Source organism: Odocoileus virginianus, chromosome 4 (assembly GCF_023699985.2).
Source record: "Odocoileus virginianus isolate 20LAN1187 ecotype Illinois chromosome 4, Ovbor_1.2, whole genome shotgun sequence".
Lineage (NCBI taxonomy): Eukaryota > Metazoa > Chordata > Mammalia > Artiodactyla > Cervidae > Odocoileus > Odocoileus virginianus.
Genome location: NC_069677.1, coordinates 76,349,460 through 76,361,804, shown reverse-complemented (window position 1 = coordinate 76,361,804; position 12,345 = coordinate 76,349,460).

The window sequence follows — 12,345 nt, the reverse complement described above, 5'->3', positions numbered from 1 at the left end:
GAGCTTCAGCTTCAACATCAGTCCTTCCAGTCAATATACAGGGTTGATTTCCTTTAGGATTGACTGGTTTGATCCCCTTGTATTCTAAGAGACTCTCAGGAGTCTTCTCCAGCACTAAAATTCAGAAGCACTGGTTCTTTAGTGCTTACTCTTCCTTATGGTCCAACTCCCACATCTGTACATGACTACTGGAAAAACCATAGCTTTGACTATCCCAACCTTTGTTGGCAAAGTGATGTTTCTGTTTTTTTTAATACACTGTTTAGGTTTGTCAAGCTTTCTTTCCAAGGAACAAGCATCTTTTAATTTCATGGCTACAGTCACTGTCTGCAGTTACTTTGGAGCCCAAGAAAAGAAAATCTGTCACTGCTTCCACTTTTTCCCTTTCTATTTGCCATGAAGTGATGGGACTATGTGCCATAAACTTAGTTTTTCTATTTTTTTATATATAGTTTTATTTTTTAATAAATTTATTCATTTTAATTGGAGGCTAATTACTTTACAATATTATAGTAGTTTTGCCATACATTGACATGGATCAGCTACAGGTGTACATGTGTTCCCCATCCTGAAGCCCCTTCCCACCTCCCTCCCCATCTCATCCCTCTGGGTCATCCCAGTGCCCCAGCCCCGAGCACCCTGTCTCATGCATCAAACCTGGACTGGCGATCTGTTTCACATATGATAATATGCATGTTTCAATGCCATTCTCCCAAATCATCTCACCCTCACCCTCTCCCACAGAATCCAAAAGACTGTTCTATATATCTGTGTCTCTTTTGCTGTCTCGCATATAGGGTTATGGTTATCTAATTTCTAGTTTTATTAATTTTGAGTTTTAAACCAGCTTTTTCACTCTCCTCTTTCACCCTCATCAAGAGGCTCTTTAGTTCCTCTTCACTTTCTGCATTAGTGTGGTATCATCTGTGTATCTGAAGTTGTTGATGTTTCTCCTGGCAATCTTGATTCCAGCTTGTGATTCATCCAGTCCAGCATTTCACATAGAAGTGAAATCATCAGTCTTGTCATATATCTTTCCCAATTTTGAACCAGTCTGTTGTCCCACGTCTGGTTCTAACCATTGCTTCTTGACCTGCATACAGTTTTCTCAGGAGACGAGTAAGGGATCTGGTACTCCCATCTCTTTGAGAACTTTCCACAGTTTGTTGTGATCCACACAGTCAAAGGCTTTAGCATAGTCAGTGAAGTAAGTGTTTTTCTGAAATTCCCTTGCTTTCTCTGTGATCCAACTGATGTTGGCAATTTGATCTTTGGTTCCTCTACTGCTTCGAAACCCAGCTTGTACATCTGGAAGTTCTTGGCTCACGTAATGCTGAAGGCTAGCTTGAAGGATTTTGAGCATAACCTTGTTAGCATGTGAATTCAGTGCAAGTGTATGATGGTTTGAACATTCTTTGGCATTACCTTTCTTTGGAGTTGAAATGAAAACTGGTATTTTCCAGTCCTGTGGCCCCTGCTGAGTTTTCCAAATTTGCTGCCATATTGGGTGCAGCACTTCCACAGCAGTCTTTCAGAATTTTAAATAGCTCATCTGGAATTCTGTTACTTCCACTGGCTTTGAGTGTAGTGATAATTCCTAAGGTCCACTGGACTTCACACTCCAGGATTTTTGGCTCTAGGTGAATGAGCACACCATCATGGTTATCCAGATCATAAAGGCTTTTGGGGTATACTTCTGTGTATTCTTGACACCTCTTCTTAATCTCTTCTTCTGGTTTAGGTCTTTACCATTTCTGTCCTTTATCGAGCCCATCTTTGCATGAAGTGTTCCCTTATATCTCCAATTTTCTTGAAGAGATCTCTAGTCTTTCCCATTCTATTGTTTTCCTCTATTTCTTAGCATTGTTCATTGAAAAAGGCCTTCTTATCTCTCCTTACTATTCTCTGGAGCTCTGCATTCAGTTCAGCTATGTCTTTCCCTTTCTCTAAATCATCACAAACTTTTTGACATAGAACAGTTTCTGTTACTTTTTGCATGCTTTCTGTTGGTCAGGAATTCAGAAAGGGCATAGTGAGGACAACTTTTTTCTGCTTCGTTATGTTTGGGAGCTCTGCTGAGATGATGGAAGACTGGGGGTAATGTCGGCTATGGGGCTGAAGTGTTTTGAAGGTTTCTTTACTTCACGTCTGGTGTTTGATGCTACCTGTCAGTCAGGACCTCTACTAGGCTGTTCTCTGGAACATCTGTAGGTGGTCCTGTCATGTGGCTGCTTGGGGTTCCTCATAACATGAACATTGGATCCCAAGAACAAGCATCCCAAGAGAACCAGATGTAATCTGTGTTACCTTTTATGACCTAACCTTAGAAATCACATCACTACTTCACTTCAGACACATACTGGCCCAGATTTGAAGAAGATAGATCCATGCCTCAATGTGAGCATTGAGTTGAATTGTTGAAGAGCACAAGAGATGGAAGACATGGTTACTGCCATCTTTAGAAAGCACTGTTGCTCACAAACACTATGTGCATCGACATGAAAGGATAGAATGGCACCTAGGCAATTGCAGGGATTGATCAATTGCTGGTCAATTGTTGATTGACCAATACCATGACAGGTGTCTTCCGTGAAAAAGCTTCAGATTATGTCTGACTACACATAATCTGGCTGGAAAGAGAATAAGATTCATTCAAGATTTTCTCCTGCTTCCTAGTGCAACTTCTTGGTAAATATCTAGTGTTTCCTCTATTTGGGGAGAAGGCAATGGCACCCCACTCCAGTACTCTTGCCTGGAAAATCCCATGGACGGAGGAGCCTGGGAGGCTGCAGTCCATGGGGTCACGAAGAGTCGGATATGACTGAATGACTTCACTTTCACTTTTCACTCTCATGCATTGGAGAAGGAAATGGCAACCCACTCCAGTGTTCTTGCCTGGAGAATCCCAGGGACGGGGGAGCCTGGTGGGCTGCTGTCTATGGGGTCGCACAGAGTCAGACACAACTGAAGCGACTTAGCAGCAGCAGCAGCAGCTTCTATTTGGAGAGACAAAGGCCAGGCTTGAGGGACTATGAGCATTCAGGAAGACTTGAATATGACTCAGCATGAACAGCACATTCTGGGATGCAAGAGGAGACTGACCATCGAACAGGTTGAGCTACTGACCCTTGAATGCCCACAACCACGCCTGTGCCTCCTGGTGGCAAGGACTGTGCAGCAGGGGTGGCGAGGACACTGCCGAGCTGCTCAGGGGTCAGGCAGTGACAGCATTTCCTACCTCTGTGGTATTTAGACTCCAACCAGGCCTAGCAGCATTGTCATGGCAACTCGCCTGTCTGCACTGCTGAGCCGAGACAGGATTCTCTTAGTAACTGAGGAGCCCAGGAGATGATGCTTAAAATAATCTTTTATGCCCAGACAGAAATGCCTTTGCAGTTTTGTTAACCATGAAGCATCGTGGGGCATGACTTTCACTCCCACTTTATTTCAAAATGGAACAAAATGGCTTTTTAAAGCAGGAATTTCCACTAAGAGCCAAATGCTCTCTTTGCTCTGCAAAACATACATCCTGCTGAAACCAACAAGCATCACACCCTAGTTTCTGAGAGGAGCTGCTGGTCACTATTATATAAATTACCTTCAAATAGGCCAGGTCATCTCTGGCTGATATAACTGGTCTTCATCTCATCTCTTTTCTATTTCCTATTGCAGTCCCAGCTAGTCTCTCAGTAGGGCAAATAGTTAGCTTGGCAAGAGTTTAACACTTTGGCTGTTTAGCCTGACAGTTTCTTGCATCTGATGCCCTCCTGCTCACACCGCTTCTCCATTTTTCCTCATCTCCAAGGCCTGCCTCCCCACTGAAGACTCCCTTATCATCACTAGCCTGCCTGTTAGTTCTTCTCTCTTAGCATTTTATGTATTACATTCTTATACAATATTGTTCTCTTTTATTATAAGTAGTGAGTAGCCTTAAGTTTACAAGCCATTGCAAACTCTTTCAAGGCAGGGTAATATATTTCCTCAGTTCTCCCATAAATCTTACATTTATAATAAGAGCTCCAGGGGAGTTCCCTGGCAGTTCAGTCATTAAGACTCCATACTTTCACTGCCAAGGGTGCAGGTTCTATTCCTGGTTGGTGAACTAAGATCCTGCAAGCCATGTGGCACCTCGCCATATCATTAAAAAAGGAAAAAAATATATAATAATAGCTCCAGAAACACTTGAAAATTTTAGTGGTGATGGTGGCACAACTTTGTGAATATACTAAAAACCACTGAGGTGTACACTTTGAAAGGGAGGATTTGAGGTATGTGAGTTATGCCTCAGTAACAAATACTTGAATCTGATGTGAAAAATCAAAAGTAGTCAGAATCATCACCCCAACAGAAGTAGACACAACTCCAGAAGAGTAGCTTGGGTGAAAGGGCCTGAATTTGGTGACCAAATGACCAACAAAAGGAAAAGAGTCTGTCTTGCTCACCAACATGCTCCTTTTGTCTCCTCCACCAACATCAGGGGCAAAGGATTTGGTCTACTCATATAATACCTAGGAGCAGACTTCTTTTCACAGGTGGGAAAGTGTGGGTTCAGATCCTGTGTCTCTACTATTTCCATACACCAGGAGGAGTCACTTAGTTTCTTTGAGATTCCTCATCTATAAAATCAGGAAAAAAAAAAAAAAACCCTCTCAAGGCAATAGCACAGGGGAAATGATGCATGCAAAATGCTTAACACAGTGGTTGGCATATAGTAATAACCAAAAGAAAAAAGTCAACTACTATTACTATTAATAATATTTACATTTACTTTCTGTTAGATACTGCAATAATAATGAAAAATCTTGGCTTATCCTTTTCAAACTTTATCATTAATATTTTATTCATGAACAAATTCATCTTGATCCAATCATAAAAGATTCCTAACAGGTGTTAGATCTCTTTGTCCTTGATTTGCCTATAGTGTCCTTTACTGTCATGTTTGCTGATCTCCTTCCAATACTACAGAAATACAACATATGAAAGGACAGTGTTTTCATTGTTTAAAAACATCACCATTATCATAGTCATCATCATTTTATTATTATCAGCAGCAGCAGCACCACCACCATTATCAGCCTGTCACCATAACCACCATCTTCTTTATCATCTTTATGATAATCTCCACCATCTTCAACAACATCTTTATCATCATCATTATCACACTACCATCAAGGAGCCTGGGCTCCTTTTTGGACAAGGTATAGTATGCTAAGCCTATTCTTCTCTCTTCCTTCCATTTCTTTATTTACTCTTGGAATCCACAATCTCTAGTCTAGGAGCAGTGCAGAGAATGCCAGATGTGGGTCGGCAAACTTTGCCTTAAAGTTTCCTTCAAATGAATCAGTCACAATGGGAGCAGTAATTTGTATGACAGAATATGGGTTTTCTGGAAAACAAACCACTACTAATGGTAGTAATGAAAAGGCTCATAGTAATTTTTTGAATCACTTATATAGTGTTGGGTGTAATGTTAAATGTTTTGCAAATTTTATTTCATTTAATCCCTACAATAATCTATGGAGAAAGTTCTGTGGCTGGAGAGGTTAGATAAATTGTCCAAGATGGATAACAGGAAAAACATGGACAAATGTCCACAGGAAAGCCATGTACCTAGCTCAGTCAGCTTTAAAACCAGGTGTCCTAATTCCTGTTCTATTTCACCACTTTATATGTTGCTGTGCCCTTAGGTTTGCTGTTTTAGGTGACTGAAAACAGAAGTTATGCCAGTAGAAAAGCGGGGAGGGATGATCTTTAGAGTGAAATATCAGCTAGATTGGAACTAATATAAAATGTCATTCTGAGTAGGCAAGGTTTCTGCAAAAGGGAGTTTGAGATTTGGTCACAAACAAAATAAAATATATCAGAAATTGATTCTTGGGGAAATTGACTTTGCCACCAAAACTTGGCTCTTCCTTCCATGAACAGAGGGGAGCATCCTGTCACTGGAAAGTTGGCGGTCTCAGGTAGCAGAAAGATGCCAGTCCTGATGGATGCTTTCTTGGACTTCAAAACAGAGTGGCTTTTCTTGAGAAGGAAAAAGAGGCTAGGTAATGGACAAGGAGCCATTCTCCCTGAAACTTCTCCCAGTTTTCCCCCTTGAACTTCTAGCAAATTTAGAATGTCCTTCCTGCTTTCAAGGATGTGAGAAAGATAATTCATTGTTTCTGAATTATCTTATTCCATATCCTGAAATGAGAAGTGTAATGGGCCATCATATAACAAACACCAAGAGAAATAGTAAGAGGTGGTAGATACAGAATGTTAAGAAGGAACATGGTGGGCTCCTGTAGGCAGAGGATAGGAAGACTTTCCTTTTGTTCTTTCTCTGCAGTGACAACTTGCATGATTTGATCCATTCCAGAAACAAGTTGTATATCCTCTGTTTCTTTTCTGTCTCACACAAGGAAGAGGTCCTGATGAATATACAACATGTCTGTTTCATTCAATGAGCATGGAAGGACTTCTTTTGTTTCACATTCCACCTGCTATCTGTATGCGAAATCCTCCAGGGACAGAGCCTGTTCTTCAGAGTCTTAAGGCAGAAAACCTACAACAAAATATTAATAGATGAGTAGTTCTTATTAATTTATATACTTCTCATCCTTGCAAGTGTTCAGCAACCAGAAAGAAGTGAGGGGAATGGGTTCCCTTCATGGCTAGTGAGAGAAGGAATAGCCATGAAGCACCACATCCCTCCACTGCTTCCCTGCCGGCTTTCCTCTCTGCCCAAAGCTGAGTTCCATCTCTGGTTGTGAGCAATGGAAGTCCAACTTCAACTAGACTAGGTGAAAGGATAACTAAGGGCTTTGGTCGTTGAGAATTCCAGGGGCAAGGTTGGATCCAGAGCCTGGCTGAGATCACTCCTTTCCCCTTTTTACCTCTTCCTTCTGCACTGGACTCATTCCCATGAGGCAGTGAGGATGCTTCCACACCTGCAGGATCATGTCCTTACAGAGCAGCAACATCAAGGCACAGTTACTCTCTCCTGGGAGCTCCAGCCAAAGTCCTGGGTTTGGAGTTTTTGGCCTGGCTCAGGTCACATGTTTATCCTTGAGTCAGTCACTGTGAGAAGGACCATCAAATGCTATAGTTTTGTGCTTACTTGAATAAGTTTTTAGCCACCTTTTTGTCTTTCAGGTTACACATCTGGCCCATTATGCTACAAATACTTACTTAAAGACTGCTTATTAGATGCCATGCATCGAGATCAATATTTTAAAGATATTATTTCCTGGAGTCTTCACAACGACTCTTAGAGACAGTATCATTTCCACTTTGGAGATGAGAAATCTGAGGATCAGAGAAGATAACTAAATTTATATTCTCCACAAAACATATTTGGGCCTGACACCAAAACTCTTGCTCATAACCATCAGAAGTCAGCCTTCTTCAAGAGGGTCGGACCAGCTTCTTAACTCCTCTCTCTAGAATGATGCATATTCTAGAATAAATTGAGACCTGAAGGATGGCACTCAGTTCAGTTTGGTCACTCAGTCATGTCCAATTCTTTGCGACCCCATGAGCCATAGCACGGCAGGTCTCCCTGTCCAACCCCAGCTCCTGGAGCCTACCCAAACCCGTGTCCATCGAGTCAGTGACGCCATCCAACCATCTCATCCTCTGTCGCCCCCTTCTCCTCCTGCCCTCAATCTTCCCCAGCATCAGGATCTTTTCAAATGAATTAGCTCTTCACATCAGGTGGCCGAAGGATTGGAGTTTCAGCTTCAACATCAGTCCTTCCAATGAACACCCAGGACTGGTCTCCTTTAGGATGGACTGGTTGGATCTCCTTGCAGTCCAAGGGACTCTCAAGAGTCTTCCCTAACACCACAGTTCAAAAGCATCAATTCTTCTGCACTCAGCTTTCTTTATAGTCCAACTCTCACATCCACACATGAGATACATACATACACATCCATACATACTCTGCTTTTTAATATGCTGTCTAGGTTGGTCATAACTTTCCTTTCAAGAAGTAAGCGTCTTTTAATTTCATGGCTGCAATCACCATCTGCAGTGATTTTGGAGCCCAGAAAAATAAAGTCAGCCACTGTTTCCACTGTTTTCCTATCTATTTGCCATGAAGTGATGGGACAGGATGCCATGATCTTAGTTTTCTGAATGGTGAGCTTTAAGCCAACTTTTTCACTCTCCTCTTTCACTTTCATCAAGAGGCTCTTCAGTTCTTCTTCACTTTCTGCCATAAGTTCATTCTGATCCTGAAGTTATTAAATAAAGTGTTGGGGGAGTGTGCAATTTCCTTGGCTCTATCTTGCCACAGCAAAAATTTGAAACAGTGGGCCAGTGTTACAGTTTGGTTACAGCTCAGTTTTATTTGGCAAGCAAAGGAAAATGCATCTTGGAGGCATGAGGGCAGGCTGACTCAAAAGAGCAGAAGGGCTCAATTTTGGCTCCTCTTTTTATACGTCTCTTCTCCTCCCCCTGAGCCTGCCCTATGTAGATTGGGCTAGCCAGGAGGGTTGTTTGTCTCATCTGAAGTTCTTACTCCAGTCCTCGGACCTTCCTTTGTTTCATTTTTATGGGCTTCTCCTTTCTTTTGTCTTTTATCCACCACCATTTTGGACTCTTTTTCCTATTCTAACTATCTAACATTCCCCCCTCAAGAGATGGAAGGCCCAATTCTTTGGGAGTAGGGGCATTGAGGTTTCTCTGGCTACTTCCTGCTGAGCTGAGATGGTGAGGGGCATTTGGCCTCCCCTTCTTGCTAGTAGCCTCAGAGTCTTTATAGCAGTGTCCTTCTAAGGGTGAATGATATTTTCTGTGGTTGGGTGTAGTTTCATATATCCTTGTTGAATTGGCATTGCATGTTGTAGCTTGTTGACCTGGGCAGAGACAAAATGGGTTAGACAATTGATAATATATGGAGTAATCATAAGCAGCATCAATATGGTGATAACAGGGATTAGTAGGGGCATTAGCCACTCCAAATTCCCCCTCGCTAGGAGAAGGAGCCCCCAAAGAAAGATTGTAGCCATCCTGAGAACTCTCCAGTTCATTCTTTGAGATCCTTTAGGATCTGAATGCTTTTCTTGAGGACTGCGAGGCTTTCTTTAACTTAGCTGGAAGTATTTACCCAGAAACTACATGTCTCACTTGAGATGCCCCAAGTCCCTCCTTGTTCAGGGGTCGGGAGAGCTATCTCCTATCTATTTTGGAGTACAACCCCTACCAAGCTATGTTGGCTTTTTAGAGCTATTCTGAAAAATCTTATCCCCAGAAACTTAATTTTGGGGGTATTCTTTACAATGGTGCTCATTTGTAGTCCTGAATAGGTATCTGAGATCTCCCAGGGGCTCACAGATGTATTGAATGTCCTCTTCTGCTTTCTTCCACAGCTTGACTCATGAGTAGTGAATCCAGGAGTCATGTCCTGATACCTTGGCTACTGTGGAGGTAGAAAGTATTACAGGTAGGGGCCCTTCCATGTGGGCCGGGATTGAGCCTTTGGGGACCCATCTTTCCAGACTTTAATTAGGACTTGAGTCCCTGAAGCATATAGTGGTAGCTCTTTAGAAACTTTTGGGTCCTGGTTGACACCCCACAAGTGTATATCCTTTTGGAATTGCCCAATGGCCATGGTATAAGACTGGGGGGTCTGAGCCTCTGGATCTAGGAAGAGGTCATTGACATAAACAAAAGGTCTCCCATAGAGCATCTCATAAGGACTAAAACCAATCTGTTCCTTAAGGGCAGTACGGGTGCAGAGGAGAGCTAGTGGTAAAGCTTCCTTTCATCCCAGGGAGGTCTCCTGGGTTATCTTTGGCTTTATCTACTTTTCCTGAAGACTAAGGCCTCCAGGCACAATGGAGGTTAAGTAATGCCCAATGCTTTAGAGACCCCTTGGGTGAGCCTAGAAGTAAATGATGTCCCATTGTCATTTTGTAATGACCTGGGTAGACCAAGTGTCAGAATGAATTCATGGGGCTGTTTCTTTACCACTCTCTGAGCCTTCTCAGTCTGGGTGGGAAAGCCTTCAACCCATCCTGTGAATGTATCTGTCATAACTAGTAGGACTTTATACCCTTGAGAAACTGGCATCTGGGTGAAGTCCATCTGCCAGCCCTCTCCAGAGTAGGTCCCACACTGTTGGACACGCTGGACAAGCTGGGGTCTTCAGGCTCCTTAGGGGTCATTTAACTGGCAAGTGGGACAGGAGGAGACCACTTGCCTTATATTCTTTTGGAGGCCTGTTCCTCTGAAGGTCCTTTCTAGTAATCTTTGGAGGGCCTTCTCCCCTAAATGAGTCTTGGCAAGTAAGGAGTTAACCAACTTCCACTGGAGGTTCCCAGGCAGAAAAAGGAATCCCTCCTTTTGGAACCACCCCATATGATCCTCTAGAAAGCCCTCACTCTTAGCTTTAAGAGTCTCACCTTCAGTATATGAAGCAGTTTCTGGCGAAATAGTCTGTGGAACTAAGGTGGCAACCCCTATTAAGTCATGGTTCTGTAATGCATCTCTCTTAGCTGCCTGATTAGCTGCTTGGTTCCCTTGTGTCACTTCCATGCTCCCTTTTTGGTGTCTTTTACAGTGGGAGACTGAAACCTCAGCAGGTAGATGGACTGCCTCCAAGAGCCTAAGGATTTGATCACCATATTTGATTGTGGACCCTTGAGTGGTCAAGTGGCCTCTTTCTTTCCAAATAGCAGCATGTGCAAGTAGCACCAGAAAGGCATATTTGGATTCAGTGTAAATGGCTACTCTTTTTCCTTTTCCCAGCTCTAAAGCTTGAGTCAGGGTTATGAGCTCAGCCAACTGGGTTGAAGTACCTGGTGGCAAAGGTTTTGCCTTTGTGGTCTTGAAATTAGAGACTACTGCATATCTGGCTCTTCTTTTTCCATCTAAGACAAAGCTGCTTCCATCAGTGTACCAAATTGCCTCAGAATTGGTCAGAGGATCTTCTGACAACCCCTCTTGGGGTTTTGTCCAATGGTCCAAAGTTTCTTGGCAAGAGTGAAGGGGGAGAGAGCCCTCAGGGGTAGATAGGAGGGTAGCTGGGTTAAGAACCTCACAAAGGGATATAGTCAGGCCCGGATTTTTCATCAGCACTACTTGATATCTGAGGATCCTTTGATCAGACTTCCATAAATTGCTTCTTGCATTCAAGAGTTGTTTCACTTGGTGGCTGGTAAAAATAGTTAGTTTGACCCCAAAAGAGAGTTTTAAAGCATCTTCTATCAGGACTGCAGTAGCTGCAAGATTTCAAAGGCAGGGAAAATTCTCTTCCCAATGAGGGAGTAGGACACTCAAGGACCAGTAGAAACTGGTGAGAAGATATTTGCCCATCCCAGCAACAAAGTGCTCAGGTGAATCTTTTTTCTAATTATTTTCCCTGTAGCAACCAAAATGGTACAGGTTTGGGAGGAGAAGGCTCTGGAGCAGGAGGTCAGGACAGAGTAGGTAGCCCCTGTGTCAAACAAGAAATTCTCAGACCTACCTGCTACATTCAGTTGCACCCTTGGCTCCAATCCCATGATGGCTATACAGGCAGGCTGGCTGGAGTGGGCCACTTCAGTCTGTTGAACCATCATGAGTGAAGGCTTGGCGCTTGACCTTGAGGTTCTTGGTTCCTGAGGGCAGAGTGCCATCCAATGTCCCAATTGATGGCATTTGTAGCAAGCCATTTTAGGAGACTTACCATGGTTTGGACACTCCTTGGCCCAATTTTCCTCATGCCTTGTCCTTCAAGGAAGCTATAGGCCTTCCTTGGAGGGTGGCCAGCAACTGGGCATGCCTTGTCTCTTTGCTTTTCTCCTTTTCCTGGGCATTGGCCTCCCTCTCTTGTTCTGTTATAAAAGGTATTGGTGGCTGTGTGGACCAGCTCGTCTTAAGAGGCAGCAGGATCCTGTTGCTGTAGTTGTTGTAACTTTATCCTGAAGTCTGGGGTACATTGGGATAGAATTTGCCCTTTAAAATCACCTGTCCCTTGTAAGCATCTAAGTCCAGTTTAGTAAACTTTTGGAGGGCCTCTTTTAGACTTTCCAGAAAGGCAGTGGTGTTCTCATTGGATTCCTGAGTTATTGCTAAGAACAGTCACAGTCCCACAACTAATAGGCTTCCTTCTATTTCCATGGGTGGACTTTCTTAAGGGTGAGTCTTTCTGAAGCTTATCCTTCCCAGTACTGTTGCAACCTGAGAGCCGGGTGTCCCCAGGTCAGGGTGCAGATTCCCAGGCAGGATGAGGCATTACAGCCTCCTGGAGATTGAATCCCCCGGCAGGTCAAGGCATGTCAGCCTCCCGAGAATTGGGTCCCTGGGTAGGTCAAGGCATGTCAACCTCCTGGGACCCCTGTACTGGTGGATCCCCAAGCAGGTTTAGGCGTGACA